This window comes from Sceloporus undulatus, chromosome 3 (genome assembly GCF_019175285.1).
Source record: "Sceloporus undulatus isolate JIND9_A2432 ecotype Alabama chromosome 3, SceUnd_v1.1, whole genome shotgun sequence".
NCBI lineage: Eukaryota > Metazoa > Chordata > Lepidosauria > Squamata > Phrynosomatidae > Sceloporus > Sceloporus undulatus.
Window position 1 is genome coordinate 165,060,433 of NC_056524.1, and position 13,820 is coordinate 165,074,252.

General features: G+C 40.7%; 1 long non-coding RNA gene across 1 annotated transcript in view; it reads left to right on the forward strand.

Annotated features, from left to right (window-relative positions):
* Nucleotides 1-4,009: 4,009 nt before the first annotated feature.
* The window catches only part of LOC121926310, a 29,279-nt gene continuing 19,468 nt past the window's right edge, over nucleotides 4,010-13,820 (forward strand). The window contains exon 1 of the long non-coding RNA XR_006102997.1: nucleotides 4,010-4,234. This is a non-coding gene — a long non-coding RNA (uncharacterized LOC121926310). The remainder of the gene's footprint in view (nucleotides 4,235-13,820) is intronic.

A 13,820-nucleotide genomic window follows, 5' to 3' on the forward strand; every position in this document is an offset into this window, starting at 1 on the left:
TGTTACTCATTTGCATCTCTTTTTTTCTTTGCATCCCCATCAACAGGTATATTTCATTCATTCTTCATATATGTTGTTTGTTAAAAGATAATAAGGAATAATTCATTTCATTTAGAGAACACTGATTCACTGTGAGTATAGCAACAGGCTGATAGCTTTGGAGTTATTCAGTGAATCAAGAATAGAGAATTCTTAATCTGGCATTTTAAAGATTCTTTCAGCATTTGAAGAATATTTTTGCACTACTGAATCACTTTTTTGCCTCCTCACTCCCAATCAAGAAGTGTCACCTGCAAAAATCAGTGGTAGAGCACATGTTTTGTATGCAGGAGGCAATGATCCCACATTGAGTGGAGGAGAAAAAGAGAAGGAGGAAGAAGAAAAGGACAGAAAGGAGGCAGAAGAGGAGGAGTAGGGGTGAGGTGTCAGAATGGAAAGGAGATGTACATAAAAAAAGAGATAGCGAGGGAATGGCCAAGAGGGAAAGAAATGGGAAGTGAGGGTTAAGGCAAACATTTCACTTAATTATCTAACTTCATAGAATTGTATGAGCTATATTAGAAAGTATTCATTGCATCTCACCCCAAATAGTATTATACAATATTGTACACTATGGGATAATATACAGTAGAAGCCAGTGCAGAATATAATCAATAGAAGAGGAGAATTTAGTGAAAAGAGTCACGATATATCTTCTAGTGGCTAAATAAATAAATAAATAAATAAATAAATAAATATAAAATCCAGACACTTTTCTTCCATACGTGAGCATGGTGGGAAGACACCTGTCTTCCAGGCCCATAGGTTCTAGCATTCTGATAGGGACCTGGATGCTTGAGAACTTTAGTGTCCTGTAAAGCAAACAAATTACTCCCTACACCCCACCCTTATTCCATTGAAAGGCTTACTTTTGTTCCTTTTCCCCATTTTTTCCTCTTCTTTCTCCAATTCTGCTCTTCTTCTGCATCTCAGTCCTTCTGCTCTGACCTGAAGGAAGTTCTCTTTCTCCCTTACCTCTCTGCATTCACAAAGAAAACACATAGATTAGCCTGCTTAACAACAGAACATTGTGATGTGTTTCCTACACTTCTAATATGACTTTTCCTGAAGCAGCAGACTTCTGTTATAGAGGCACCCACCCTAATAAATTCTAATGATCAGTGTCCAAAGGTTCTGCAGAACAGATTACCTTATTTTATTTGTGGGTTTTTCGGGCTATGGGGCCATGTTCTAGCAGAGTTTCTTCCTGTCTAGCATTTGACAGGCAAGTCACCATTTGAAGCCAAAATAAGTATATAGTGGACATGTCTATTCAGAACCAGGAGAAGTTAACTTTTCCAAACACTATCACTATTCCATCCTTAAGTGTTTGGCTTAATATTTTCTGCTTACACTAGATATGATGTGTGATCATCCTCAACAGAAAAAATAACAGTAAAGCCTTCAGAAAGTAAAACACAGAAATAGTTATCTGAAGCATTGTCTATATCCTAGAGATATCCTTGCAAGATTCACTGTAGCACAGCCATTTATTGTTCAAGCAATGTTTTACAATCTTCCAGCTTCCTGACAGATACATACAATTGTTCATGTGACAGAATGGTAAGAAAACATATTAGCCTAATGCAGCAGGGGGTCTATTAAAAATGAGAATGGAGTTCTCTAGGAATATCATGCAGAGACAAGAATGCTGCCAGTACCATATGTTTATGTAATAAAATCAGGGTCCAAGTTTGCCAAGATATTATATAACAATGGCGGGCTGCCATTACCTCTTCAGTGTCCTCCCCTTCTCTCTCTTCCTTTACTAGATAATCAACTCTAACAAATATTGACCAGAATTTCTGGAGCTAAGTGAGGCTTCAGCTTCACTATAAATTATATATGCACTGTCAATGTTCTTTCTGAATACAGAAAACAGCACTACCTGCATGAGTCATGAACCTGTTAGAAGACAGACCAACATCTGGCTTTAAAGGAACAAAAAACTAAAATGAACACAGTTGTACTGACCTTCAAGGAGGAATTGCAGGGCCCAATTACAGTTCCATAGTCAGCAACTTTCCCTTTCCTAATATATCAGGGTAAGAACTAGAAGCTAGGTATTAGGTCACTGTGATGCCTTAGAAGCAGATATTTCGGATCCAGACTAGGTTAAATCCATTAGATTTGTCTCCCCCCCTCCCATTGATATCTATATTGTTCCAATACAAAAAATAATTGATACCCCCCCCCCCCCCCCATTTTTTGCGCGAAGCTGCCCAAAATTTTGATTTTTAGTTTTTTTCCTTATTGGACAGTTTTAAATTTTGATGTTTAATCTCTTTTTATGGGGTCATTACTGTTTTTATGTTTGGGGGGAGGGTTGGGGTTATGGAGTTTTTAAATTGTAATTTTTAATTGTTTGATGTTTTAATCATACTGTTGGAATCCGCTTTGATTCCTAGTGAAAAAGCGAAATACAAATAATTATTATTATTAGTAGTATTATTAATATTAGCATGGTCCTCAGGATGTCAGAAAAGCAAGGCAGGCAAGGATTGGGTGGGAGGTTGGAGCTGCTCCTAGGTCAACTGAGTTATGCTAAAGATAAGACAGGCAATAAGAACTGAATAAAAATGCACACATTGAAGCTGTTCTGTGCCATCCTGAGTAGCTTAATTTAGAAAAAAACTACAATAGTTAACTTGAAAGAGACATCTTGATGACCAAATTGTTACACTAACATGTGATTATTTCTTCCTTATTGCTGACAAATGTGTGAGTTTCTGTGAGCAGAAGGGCCCACTCACCATGTTGTCAGCTGTGGGTTTTTTTTTAAATGGAATATCTCAGCTGAGAAGAATGTTCAGATCTAGAAAATAAAGTGCCTGAAAGAGATTTTCTAAAATATAAATGAATTACAAAAGTTCACGTTGCTCTGCAATTTTTCATAACCAAACTTTAAAATAATGGTAATTTTAAAAGATTCAGCAGCACACAGCATGAATTGCAAACACAGAGTCCACATTGCCCTGTGGACTCCCATGACTAGAAATATCTGGATGTAGGAGCAGTATCAGCAGAAGGTTGCCACCATCTCTCAGCTCCTCACAATTGACAGCTTCTGGATTTGGACAGGCCAAGATACATGCAGCCCATGGGAGATGTAGTTTGCTTTCTGTTTGAGGGCCCTGTCAATTTTTTTTTTATTTTAAAAATCCAGATAGACAACAAAGGTGTATTATTTGGTTTACTGGGCTGCAGTTTTGCTGGCCTAGATTAGGTGTAACCCATGGACTGTATGTCATGCCTGACGCATATACAGAATTACTTTGCAGTAGCTCCAGCCCAATAGTTTTGTTATTGGAGGTCCATTAACAAATAAAAGCTTCATTTGAAGCAAAGGGGCCTAATCCTTACGCCTGGACAAATTATTTTGACACAGGAGGCAGAAAATTCCACAATTTCTTCTCCCTCCTACCTTGGGAGTTAATTGTTAAGATACTGAATTTAATAACAAATTCATTTATTTAATGATTAATTAAATATCTAGCCATTTGCTGCACCTTCATGACACCCAAAGGCTGCTTAAGGCTGCATAATGTTATATGCCAACCCTATTATTTAACATCAGATTTTGCTGGAAGTTTCCAAATCTCATGAGGATGGTATTCAGGTGTGATGGCAGCCTTGTTTTATTATTCATTTTGCAAAGGTTCTGGAACAACAGCTCTCTCAAAAGGAGCAAAAAATGAAACCATTCACTTTTGTCCATACATTCTTAAAAGCTCACCATTTGTCCTACCTCCCAGCAATAATTTGATGTAAAAAAATAAAAGCTGCAGAATCATTAGGCATGTAAATCTGTGACTTATTTCTTTCAGCTTCAAAAATATCTAAAGCTGACACTGGTCATTGTGTTGTAAGGTGATTATGGCAACAGCTACTATGGCAACAACAGAGAACACAGCAAAGCATTATTAGGTAAGAGAGCCAGCCATCTCAGGGAGTAGATACTGGAGGCAGGGAGTGGCAATATGGTGCCAGTAGACAGGATGTTGTGTGAGGGTACAGGAGCAGATGCATCCCATTGGGGTACTCAACTGCCAGTGGAATTAGTACATGGAATCTAGAATACATAGGAATCAGTTTATGGGAATCGAGGTGCCATTTTGTCCTTCACCTCCTCCATCAAAATGTCTTGCTTTGCCCCGGACACAGAGAAAAATAATTTAATTTACTACAGAATACTGTAAGTACAACAAAACTTACTCCTAGCTGAACTAAGGACCTGTTTTATAGCATGAAAATCTGGCCCTGCCTGGACTGATTCTTTACTATTTCTTTTTGCTTGGCTTCTACTTCTTCTAATGTAATGCAATCTCTAATGAAATCTTTCCCAAAAACAGGAATACCAAAACATTCTGTACAATTTCTTCTCCCTACCATATATATTGCAGAGTAAAATGAATCCCAGCAGTGAAGCAAATGGTGTCACACTAGCTGTATCTGTTTTTCAGGTAACTAAAATACTGTCCTATCTAATCGTGCTATTTTATGACTGGCTGGCACATCATCGTCTACTACAGGAAATGTTGGATTTCATGGTGTTTTCTGGGGTTCCTTGAGTGTTTTTAAAAAATGTTTCTACTCAGATATGGCTATATTGGAAAACATGCTGTTGCCATTTCAAAAAGACTGTTTCTCAATTATTCCCTGAAGAAGACCCACATCAATGAATTGATTAAATATGGTGCCACTGCTATGCATGGGGATAAGATGAATCAAGTTAAATATGCACCCTTCTTTCAGACAGCAGTTCTATCTACTGTTCCAGCTTGGGTAACCAGATATTTTCCTTTCTTGATGGATTATCCTCAGTATCTTGGTGGAATTCTGTGGTACTCCTTAACTTGGCTTTCTGCAACAATTGCAAAGTTTTGGTGGGTGATTCTTTTGGTAGCCGGCCAAAATATTTTGATGACTGAGGCAGAACACATTGCCCAAAGCTAGCCACATTGATTTTGCACCTGAAACGAAAAATCCCAAAAGCAGCTTGCCTCATCCCTAACAGTAAAAATACATTAAGAGTGAATTACATAAGAGTGAATTACTTTTATGAGACTCAATCTGTCTATTGCATAATACAGCAGGTGTCTCACATAAATGCATTACAAGGCAATTTTTAAGAAAGAGTTATGTGTTCAAATGGATACACAGTGGAGACAAATGAACACATACAATTTAAAGATATTCAGATTAGGAGCTACACCAAGTGATGAGTAATGTGTGTACAGTGGACCCTTGTTATACGCTGGGGTTTGGTTCCAAAATCCGTGTATGCTCAAGTCCCATTAAATATAATGACATAGCAAAATGGTGTCCCTTATAAAAAATGAAAAATCAAGGTAAATGTATACTTTTTTGGGACATTTTCAAACCGTGTATGCTTGAATCCGTGTATAAAAAATCCGTGTATAAGAAGGGCCGACTGTAATTGTATTTAGAGTGCTGTATTTACTATTTTTTAGGAAACATTTTCACCTCACTCCGAATGCAAGGATTATATGTAACAGAGAGGCTTCCACTACCAAACAATTTGGATGAGAAAATGAGCACCTAGTAGCAACTACTTCAAAATGTCTTGCTTCGTGGTAGGCTGAATACCCCAAAATCAGATATCAAATGAATCAACCCTTGTATCTGCTAGTCATAAAGACTGCTAGTCAAAAACAGCCATTGTGAGAAATCACAACAATCATTGCATCAGCTCCTTGTAGTATAGATGTCTTTATAGGGGGGTCTTCCCATGTTCATAATTTCACATGTTTCTGTGAATCACTGTAGCTTTGCCCATTTCTGGTTGGCACCCAGATACAAGAATCCTCTTAGATCCAAGGTTCAAATGTAAAAGTGTGACTGGATAGTATGAACACATTCATAGTCGTGGGAAATGACCAATACAAATTAATTTCCTGAAAGCATGTAATGTGTAGCTGTGTCTCTAAGAAGCTGCCACCTGCCATATGAAATTCTGAGGGGTATATGCTAAGTCTGAGAGTACATATGAGACTGATGGAGAGACAAGCATAAAAATGGTGGGTGGCATCTTGATATTCATACCCTCATACATAACTGAAGGTTTGGCCTGCATATTGAACTTTGATGGTTGTGGAGAGGGAAACTGACTACCTCCCACATGGAACAATCAAAAACTTGTAGGATTCACCTTCTTCCTGCAGAATCCCCCTCCACAGCCATTTAGATGCCGATGGAGATCATGAGGCATTATAGTAGAGTCTGGGTATGTCCCTATAGCCAACCACAAAATGACAAAGGAGATTATTGCATTACCTTTGCTCCTGGCATAGACGCAGGATGTAACTTTAAGAAGGCAGATTTTATCGCACTCACCTGTCGCCAGGCAGCAGGCAGCCCAGTTGCAACCGGGGCTTCCCTGGGCTTCTCTCGCATCTTTTCAATGAATGGGATTTTCCTGTTATTGAGAAATTGTAGCAGAAGGGTTCCAAATGGGCTGCCTGCTGCCGGAGATGGGTGATTGTGATAAGATCTGCCTTTGCTTTTTGTCCAGTCTACCAGTGTTTTTATGATGCTTCTTTTTTTGTCTTGGGTGATGGTTGGAGTGCTTGTGTAGATATCTGTCCATGTGTGTAGGTTTTCTGTATACTGCGTTGCCAAATGTTGATTCAGTTTGTGGATGAACAGGGCATCCAAGAATGGCAATGTTCCTTCCTTTTCTTTTTCCATTGTGAATTGGATGTTTGGGTGAATGTTGTTCAAATGGTTCAGAAACACGGTCAGATCTTCTTCTCCATGGCTCCAAATGATGACAGTGTCATCCACATATTGGAACCATGTTGTGGGCTTTTTGGGTGCTGTTTCCAGGCCTCCCTTTTCAAAGTGTTCCATGTACAGTGGTACCCCGGGATACGAAAGCACCGCGTTACGAAATTTCCGGGATACGAAAAAATTCCATAGGAAAAAACTGTTCCGGGTTACGTTTTTTTTTTCGGCTTACGAAAAAAAAAATTTGGTGCTTTTCGGCGCTTTTTCGCACGAAATCGTGGCTTCCAGCGCTAGCGCCTATGGCTTTTTCGGGTTGCGAAAGATTTCGGGTTACGAAGGGCGCCGCGGAACGAATTAATTTCGTAACCCGGGGTACCACTGTAAAAGTTTGCTCTCATGGGGCTCAGAGGGCTTCCCATGGCTACCTCATCTCTCTGCTCATAGAATCCATTGTCCCACTGGAAGTAGCTTAACCTCCAGCTCAGACATCAGAAGAGTTGTGAGACCCAGAAAAACCCATAGGAGTGAAGACAAACAACCATTGAAAGGGAAGGTATTTTTGCTATACATCAAAGGAGTCGCAGACAGAATAGGAAAACTGGTGAGGAAACACAACCTCCAAATGATCTACAAACTGACCAAGAAAATCCAGCAAATGCTGTGCTCAGCAAAGGACAGGAAAGACCCTCTCATGGACACACGTTTACTACATAGCATGCAGATGCGGACAAGTCTACATTGGGACTACCAAATGCAGTGTTGAAACACGAATCAAGGAACATGAGACACACTTCAGGCTGGTTCAGCCAGAAAAATCAGCAGTAGCAGAACACATTATAAACCACCCTGGGCATAAAATTCTATTTCAAAACACTGAAATTCTGGACCATGCCAACAACTATCAAGTCAAAATGCACAAGGAAGCCACTGAAATCCACAAACAGCTAGACAACTCCCACAGGAAAAAAGAAACCCTTAAAGTAAACAAAGTTTTGCTACCAGTTCTGAAAACACCAAAATCAAGACCCAACCCATGCAAATGAAAACCACCGAGGGTGGGGGTGGGGGTTCTCAGCAAACAATGGATCACTAACTAAATAGACACCCTGAGGCCTTGGCAGTCAACAGCAGACCAATACAGAAATTAACTTGTAAATCACTTTCTCTCAACCAAGGGTCACACAGTATATATACCCCACTCACCTCTATGCCAGCATTCTCTGAAGATGCCAGCCACAGATGCTGGCAAAACATCAGGAATAAACTCTTTCAGAACATGGCCACATAGCCTGAAAAACCCACAAAAAAACCCCTGTAGACTACATTATTATTAAATCCTATTATTATTATTATTATTATTACATTGGGTGGGTGAGAATTACAGAGAATTAGGGCTTGGAAAACTTATTCTTCTCCCTTTGTCTACAAGTCTCAGAAAACTGGGAGTTTGGATAAAACAGAACAAAGAACATCCATAATTCTGTTAGTGACTGTTTGGGTATGAATATCACCAGTAGTTTAGTTTCTATGGATATACAGTGGGCCCTGTATGTTTGCGGGGGCCCAGGCCCACAGGGCCCCCATGAAAGTGGAAAAACCACAAATAGAAAAACACCTTTTCTTTCTTGAAAGAATCTTTCTTGAAATCTCTAGGTCCTCCAGTCCAGTTCTGTGGTCAACATCCAGTGGAAGGTGACCACAGAATCACACTGGAGGACCTACAAATGCCTGGAGAATCTCTAGGTCCTTTGTGTAACTTTTATGATCACCATCTAGCAGAGTCACATTAGAGGACCAAGAGAAAACATTATTCAAATCCATGAATAATCAAATCTGCAAAACTCAAAGCCGCAGATGTGGAGGGCTAACTGTAGTGAGATTTAATAAAGATTATGTAATCTGTACCTCTACCCAAGACACCGTCAGTCCACAATTCAGGCCTCCAGAACTGCAGTAGTTTTAGGTGATACAGAAAAACTATGGTGAAATCTGAATCTGATGGTGAGCAGGAGAGAAGCAGGGGGAGTATGACTCCAAAATATAGCTGTAATCCATAGGGGTCCATCAACCAGCAGACAACCCCCTCCATTAAATTCTGTACTCTTCCCCAGAGGCAAAGATATCAGAATAGCCACTTGTAATAGCTATTTTCGTTGATTTCTTTTGCACACTGTGAAGATGATTTAGAAACCCAAAGGAAGACCAAATATATTCCAAGCTATCAGCACTGATGACAATGACTGACATCCTGCAGTGTATTTTTTCCCTTTAGTAGAGTAAAGCCATTTTTGGTTCAACAAACCATATTTTTCACTTCAGTATCAATTGTTTGGATCGAATACTCTCTGATTGCCCTGTGTGTACTGCATTGGTAAGTGCACTGCCTTTTTGATGCATTATTGCCTTTTACATGTTAAACCAATTTATTTTATTTGCTTTATTTTTATTTCATGTTGTTACAGTTGAAGAAACCACAGCATTAACTACAGCAGGATTGTTACACACACTGACCAGATAGTAAGCCCCGCTGAATAATGAAAGGCTTTCTTTTGACAAACATTCACCAATGTGTGCTGTAAGAATGCTGCCCATTGCATGTTTGCTCTATTGTCTTCCATGGCATTAATTCTTTGGTCAGTGTGCATTGGGTTGCATTCTACGTCTTAAATTCAACTGCTAGTCCTAACAAGAGTGGATCTAATGAATCAATTTCTGAATACAGGCATACCTCAGTTAACAAAGCCTCTGAAAAAGAAATTCTTTTTTTACAAAGTATTTTTATCTCCACAGTTTTTCCATCTTGTCCTCTATCTAGCTGGAGGTCTGTTAGCAGCATTAGCACTGACGGATGAAAAAGGGCTACAAAAAACAAAGACTTTTGTGTCAGGTTACAGCAGTGTGTCTGCAGTAAACATTGCAGTAAAGTTTGATGGGGGAAAGAAGTGGATTCTGCTCTAGCTGATCCTACTGTACCCATTTGCACCTACTGACAACAAAGTGAATAGCAGCGGCCTCCAGAATTCCTTACTAAGCATGTGTGAATAACAAAACAGAAAAAAGGGAACAGCAGATAAACTTATTACACCAGCTCCCCCCCCCCCCCCATTCCATTTTATAAAAAGAATAGGTCTAGAAAGTTTGGCCACCAAATGAGAAATCATAAGAAAAGTGGGAGTTGGTGATTTTTTTTAAAAAAAATTACTCCTTAATTACTTTCAAGTGGTTTATTCTGGACTTATGGTGTAGCTCTCACCCAAACGCCATCACAAGAGTTTTCTAGGTGCTGTGGGTTATGATTGAATGCATGTAAGGTTACCCAGTGGGTTGTCCATGGCCAAGCCGGGAAAAACTGGAACTCTTGGTCTCCAGAGTCGTAGTCAACTTACTCAAAAAAACCCTGTAGTTTTGGATATTAAAAAAGTTTGTTCTGAAACATGTTAGGAATTGGTAATATATGCAAATCTTACTGTTTCATCTTATACAGTATATCTGAGCAAATAATAGTAATAGTTTGGGGAGCAAACACAGATTAATCTCAGAGAAAATGCACTAAAATGTCCTATTCAGTATGAGTAATTAGGCTTGCCATATCCCGCCTGGGGAGGGACTTTCCGGTTGGGGCAGGCCGCACGGTCATGGCCCGGTTTGTCCCCGCCCCTGGGATTGCCCCGCTCCCCGGCGAGATATAGCAAGCTGAGGGAGGCTTTCCCTTGCCGCTTGGGCCCAGGCCTGCAGGGAAAGCCTCTCCTGAAGGGGAGGGTCCCTCTCTGCCTGGGCTCCGCCCCTGCCGAGGGCAGGGCCCAGGCCCCCCCCGCAAGTCCCCTCCCCCCCCCCCCCCACCAGAGGAAAGCCTCCCTTGAAGGGCAGGAGTCCCTCTTTGCTTGCGCCGCCCCCGCCAGGGCGGGGCCAGGCCCAGAGGGAAAGCCTCCTGAAGGGAAGAGTCCCTCTCTGCGTGGGCTCGCCGCCCCGCGAGGGCAGGGCCCAGGCCCAGAGGGAAAGCTCGGAGGCTCCTATTCAAATGTAGGACACAAAAAAGTGTCCTACATTTGAACTTTGTCCTACATTTGTCCGGCGGTTTGGAGGTACTGATGAATGGCAACCCTATGAGTAATGCAATGCTATCAATCCATGTAGCTGCCACAGTGAACTTATACTTGCATTCACTTCCACATCCCATATATGCTAAGAGCAAGTTTTAGAAGCCTACTTTGTAGGACTCCAACATGGCCAGTGGTCATGCTAGCTGAGAGTTAGTAGTCTAGAAAAGTAAGCTCTGTTGCAAGAGCACACATAAACAGTACCACATACTTTTATCTCAAAAAGAAATTTCCCCTTACTATTTTCAGATTATTTGTACTTCTGAACATTCTGGGGTTTTGGACATGCCACTGAAGCATGCAGCAGACATTCATACTCTGTACAAAGTATTATGTGTCTGTTGAAATATTTCTGTAGGTGCAAATGTCAGCAAATGCATTATCTCAAACTGTTGCAAGGGAAACTAACTTTCTGTATATTTTGTATTGCTCGAAATGTTGCTGGTTTAACTTCTTTTTTAGAATAGGGCCTCTACTACTCTTTTGTCTCCTTTACTGTTTTGTGCCTTCTCCTCTGGTTTCCATGAGAGCTTCTTAACTCACTAAAAATGAACCAAGTTGTACAGTACCATCATTGTCATGACTGTGCTCAGTTCCACATAGGGAAGTGTGTGTATGTGCAGATCCAACCCTCAGTGATGGGATGGAAGCTCATCTTTATCAAGCCATAGGTAACCATGTGTACCTGAGGTGGACTTAACTAGAATTTCTTTAATAGAAACCTGGCAAGCATTTCATGCCATGTGGCCTCTAACCTCCATGAATTCCATTCATCTTTTCTTCTGAGCTGGCTGAACTGCCTTTGTTTCTTCAACCTAGTAGCTCCACTCAAAGTGTGTGTCAGATTAAGCTCCTGAAACGAGCTATATCTGTGTTCCTTTTGTATTACTCCAGTGTTGATGTATGTAAGAGTACTGAGCAAGGCATCCCTCCTCCAAGATGTTGGGGTCAACAACTCATACCAAAGTAATCAATACTGAGGTGACAAAGAGCTGTATTTTTCAGCATCTAGATGAACTCATGACCCACAGCATGGAAAATCTCTTATTCACCCATGATTATAGAGGGAGTCATAAATTCCACGTGTAACAAGTATAATGCAAGAATGTTCCAGAGGGGTTGAAGACAAAAAACCTTGTAGCATGATCTTTTGACAGTATCTTAATTTGAGCTTATAGTCCACAAAACATGGCCCTGATTGGATATTGGTGTTGCTTGCTGTTATCACAATGACCACTCGTGAAGAAATATCCAAAGGCTTTTGTGAGTTTTGGATGCCAGAAAACTGTAACAATGGCGTTGGGTACAGACTCCCCTCAATGGGGCCTCCTGGTGCCTGTTTTTTCCGCCGGAGGGAAGCCGCAGCCACAAACCGCATGGCTTCCACTGGCAGAGAAAAGAACTGCAGGAAAAGGCCATGGTGGGCAGTGTAACAAGTAGGCCACATGGTGCATTGGTTACATAAGCGCTGCATGGCACGCGTGCTGATTCCGCGTGGTGCTTATGTAACAATGGCGGTGCCTATGTATTACAGGGCGCCACGATTGTTAGCCCTCATCATGTGCTAGGGTTGTGGGTACTCCACCCCGCAGGCAATCCTAGCACATGAACGAGGGTGTCACAAAGGGCCCGTATGTACGGGCCAATGATTATAAAAAACTTTTTTTTAAGAGATTCAAAATATTGAAAAAAAAAAAAAAAAAAGTGGATTACAAGCTTCCACCTCCCATCCCATGGTTAGGGAGTTCTGAGAAAATTAAGGGCTGAAGCAGACAGGCAGGAAGGAGCAGTCAGAAGCTGTTCCCAAGGGTGCCTCCCACAGTGGTCCCAAATAGGAGCAGAAAAAGATCTGCTCTTTTTCAGGCTGGATTTGGGCTCCATTGGTGGCCCTGGTGCAGCCCAGGGTGGCTTCTGAGCACTCTGGGGGCTAGAAGCCCCCCTCATTGCCTGTCTGTCTCAGGCCATAGTTCAAAATAAGTGTTTTTTTTAAAAACTCAGGAGAGGGGATAGAAGAGCAATACTTTTAACAAATGACTGTTCGAATTTCTAGATCTCATGTTGGTTATTGGATAGGAAGTCTTGATTCTGTATTGATATTTTACTTATTTGAAAATGCAGCGTTTTCTTGAAGACTTTGGAGATGATGAGATTTGGAAACCTTGCCCAAAGGTTAGCTGTTTGGTCACACAATACCTGCTCTGAGTTTCATGAAAGGAAAAAACAATTGTAGTTATTAAATAAAGGAAAGAGTCCAACCTGTTGCTGTAATGATGAGATCCAATTGGAAAAATGTGTCTTGTAAACTTTTATTAAAGAAGCATGATGCAGCAAATTATCTATTGTTGGCAGGTGGTCTGACTCTACTCTATCTACTTTACTCTACTCACAAACCAATTAGTACAATGCTGTTCAGTTTTAACAGTAGTTTCTGTACAAATGATTATTTCCATTCTCCCACGTGCATTTTTGTGCCACTCGATTGACCACTTCCTAATTATTTACTATTTGTCTACCTGAGTTCTTTTGGAAGTTCAAGCACAATTTACATTTTAAAAAATATATTAAATAATAATAATAAAACACAGCAGCAGTTTGAGTGACACACTAAGAAGGCACATGTCTGACTGTGCCAAAATGATAGCTGTCACCCGGATGCTTCAGTCAAACGCACAACAACAGAACATCAGGCAGTTAAAGTTGCAGCATCTCCACTTTCTTACAAGAACAAGTGCTTTTTTTTCCCATGAGGGAGGGGAGATGGAGCAGCCAAAGTAGACAACTGAATGGCTTTACTGGGTGTAGCTATGTTGTGCTTTGTTTGTACGTGGTACCCCGGGATACGAAATACCCAGGTTACGAAATTTCCGGGATACGAAAAAATCCCATAGGAAATAATTGTTCGGGTTACGAATGTTTTTTCGGGTTTACGAAAAA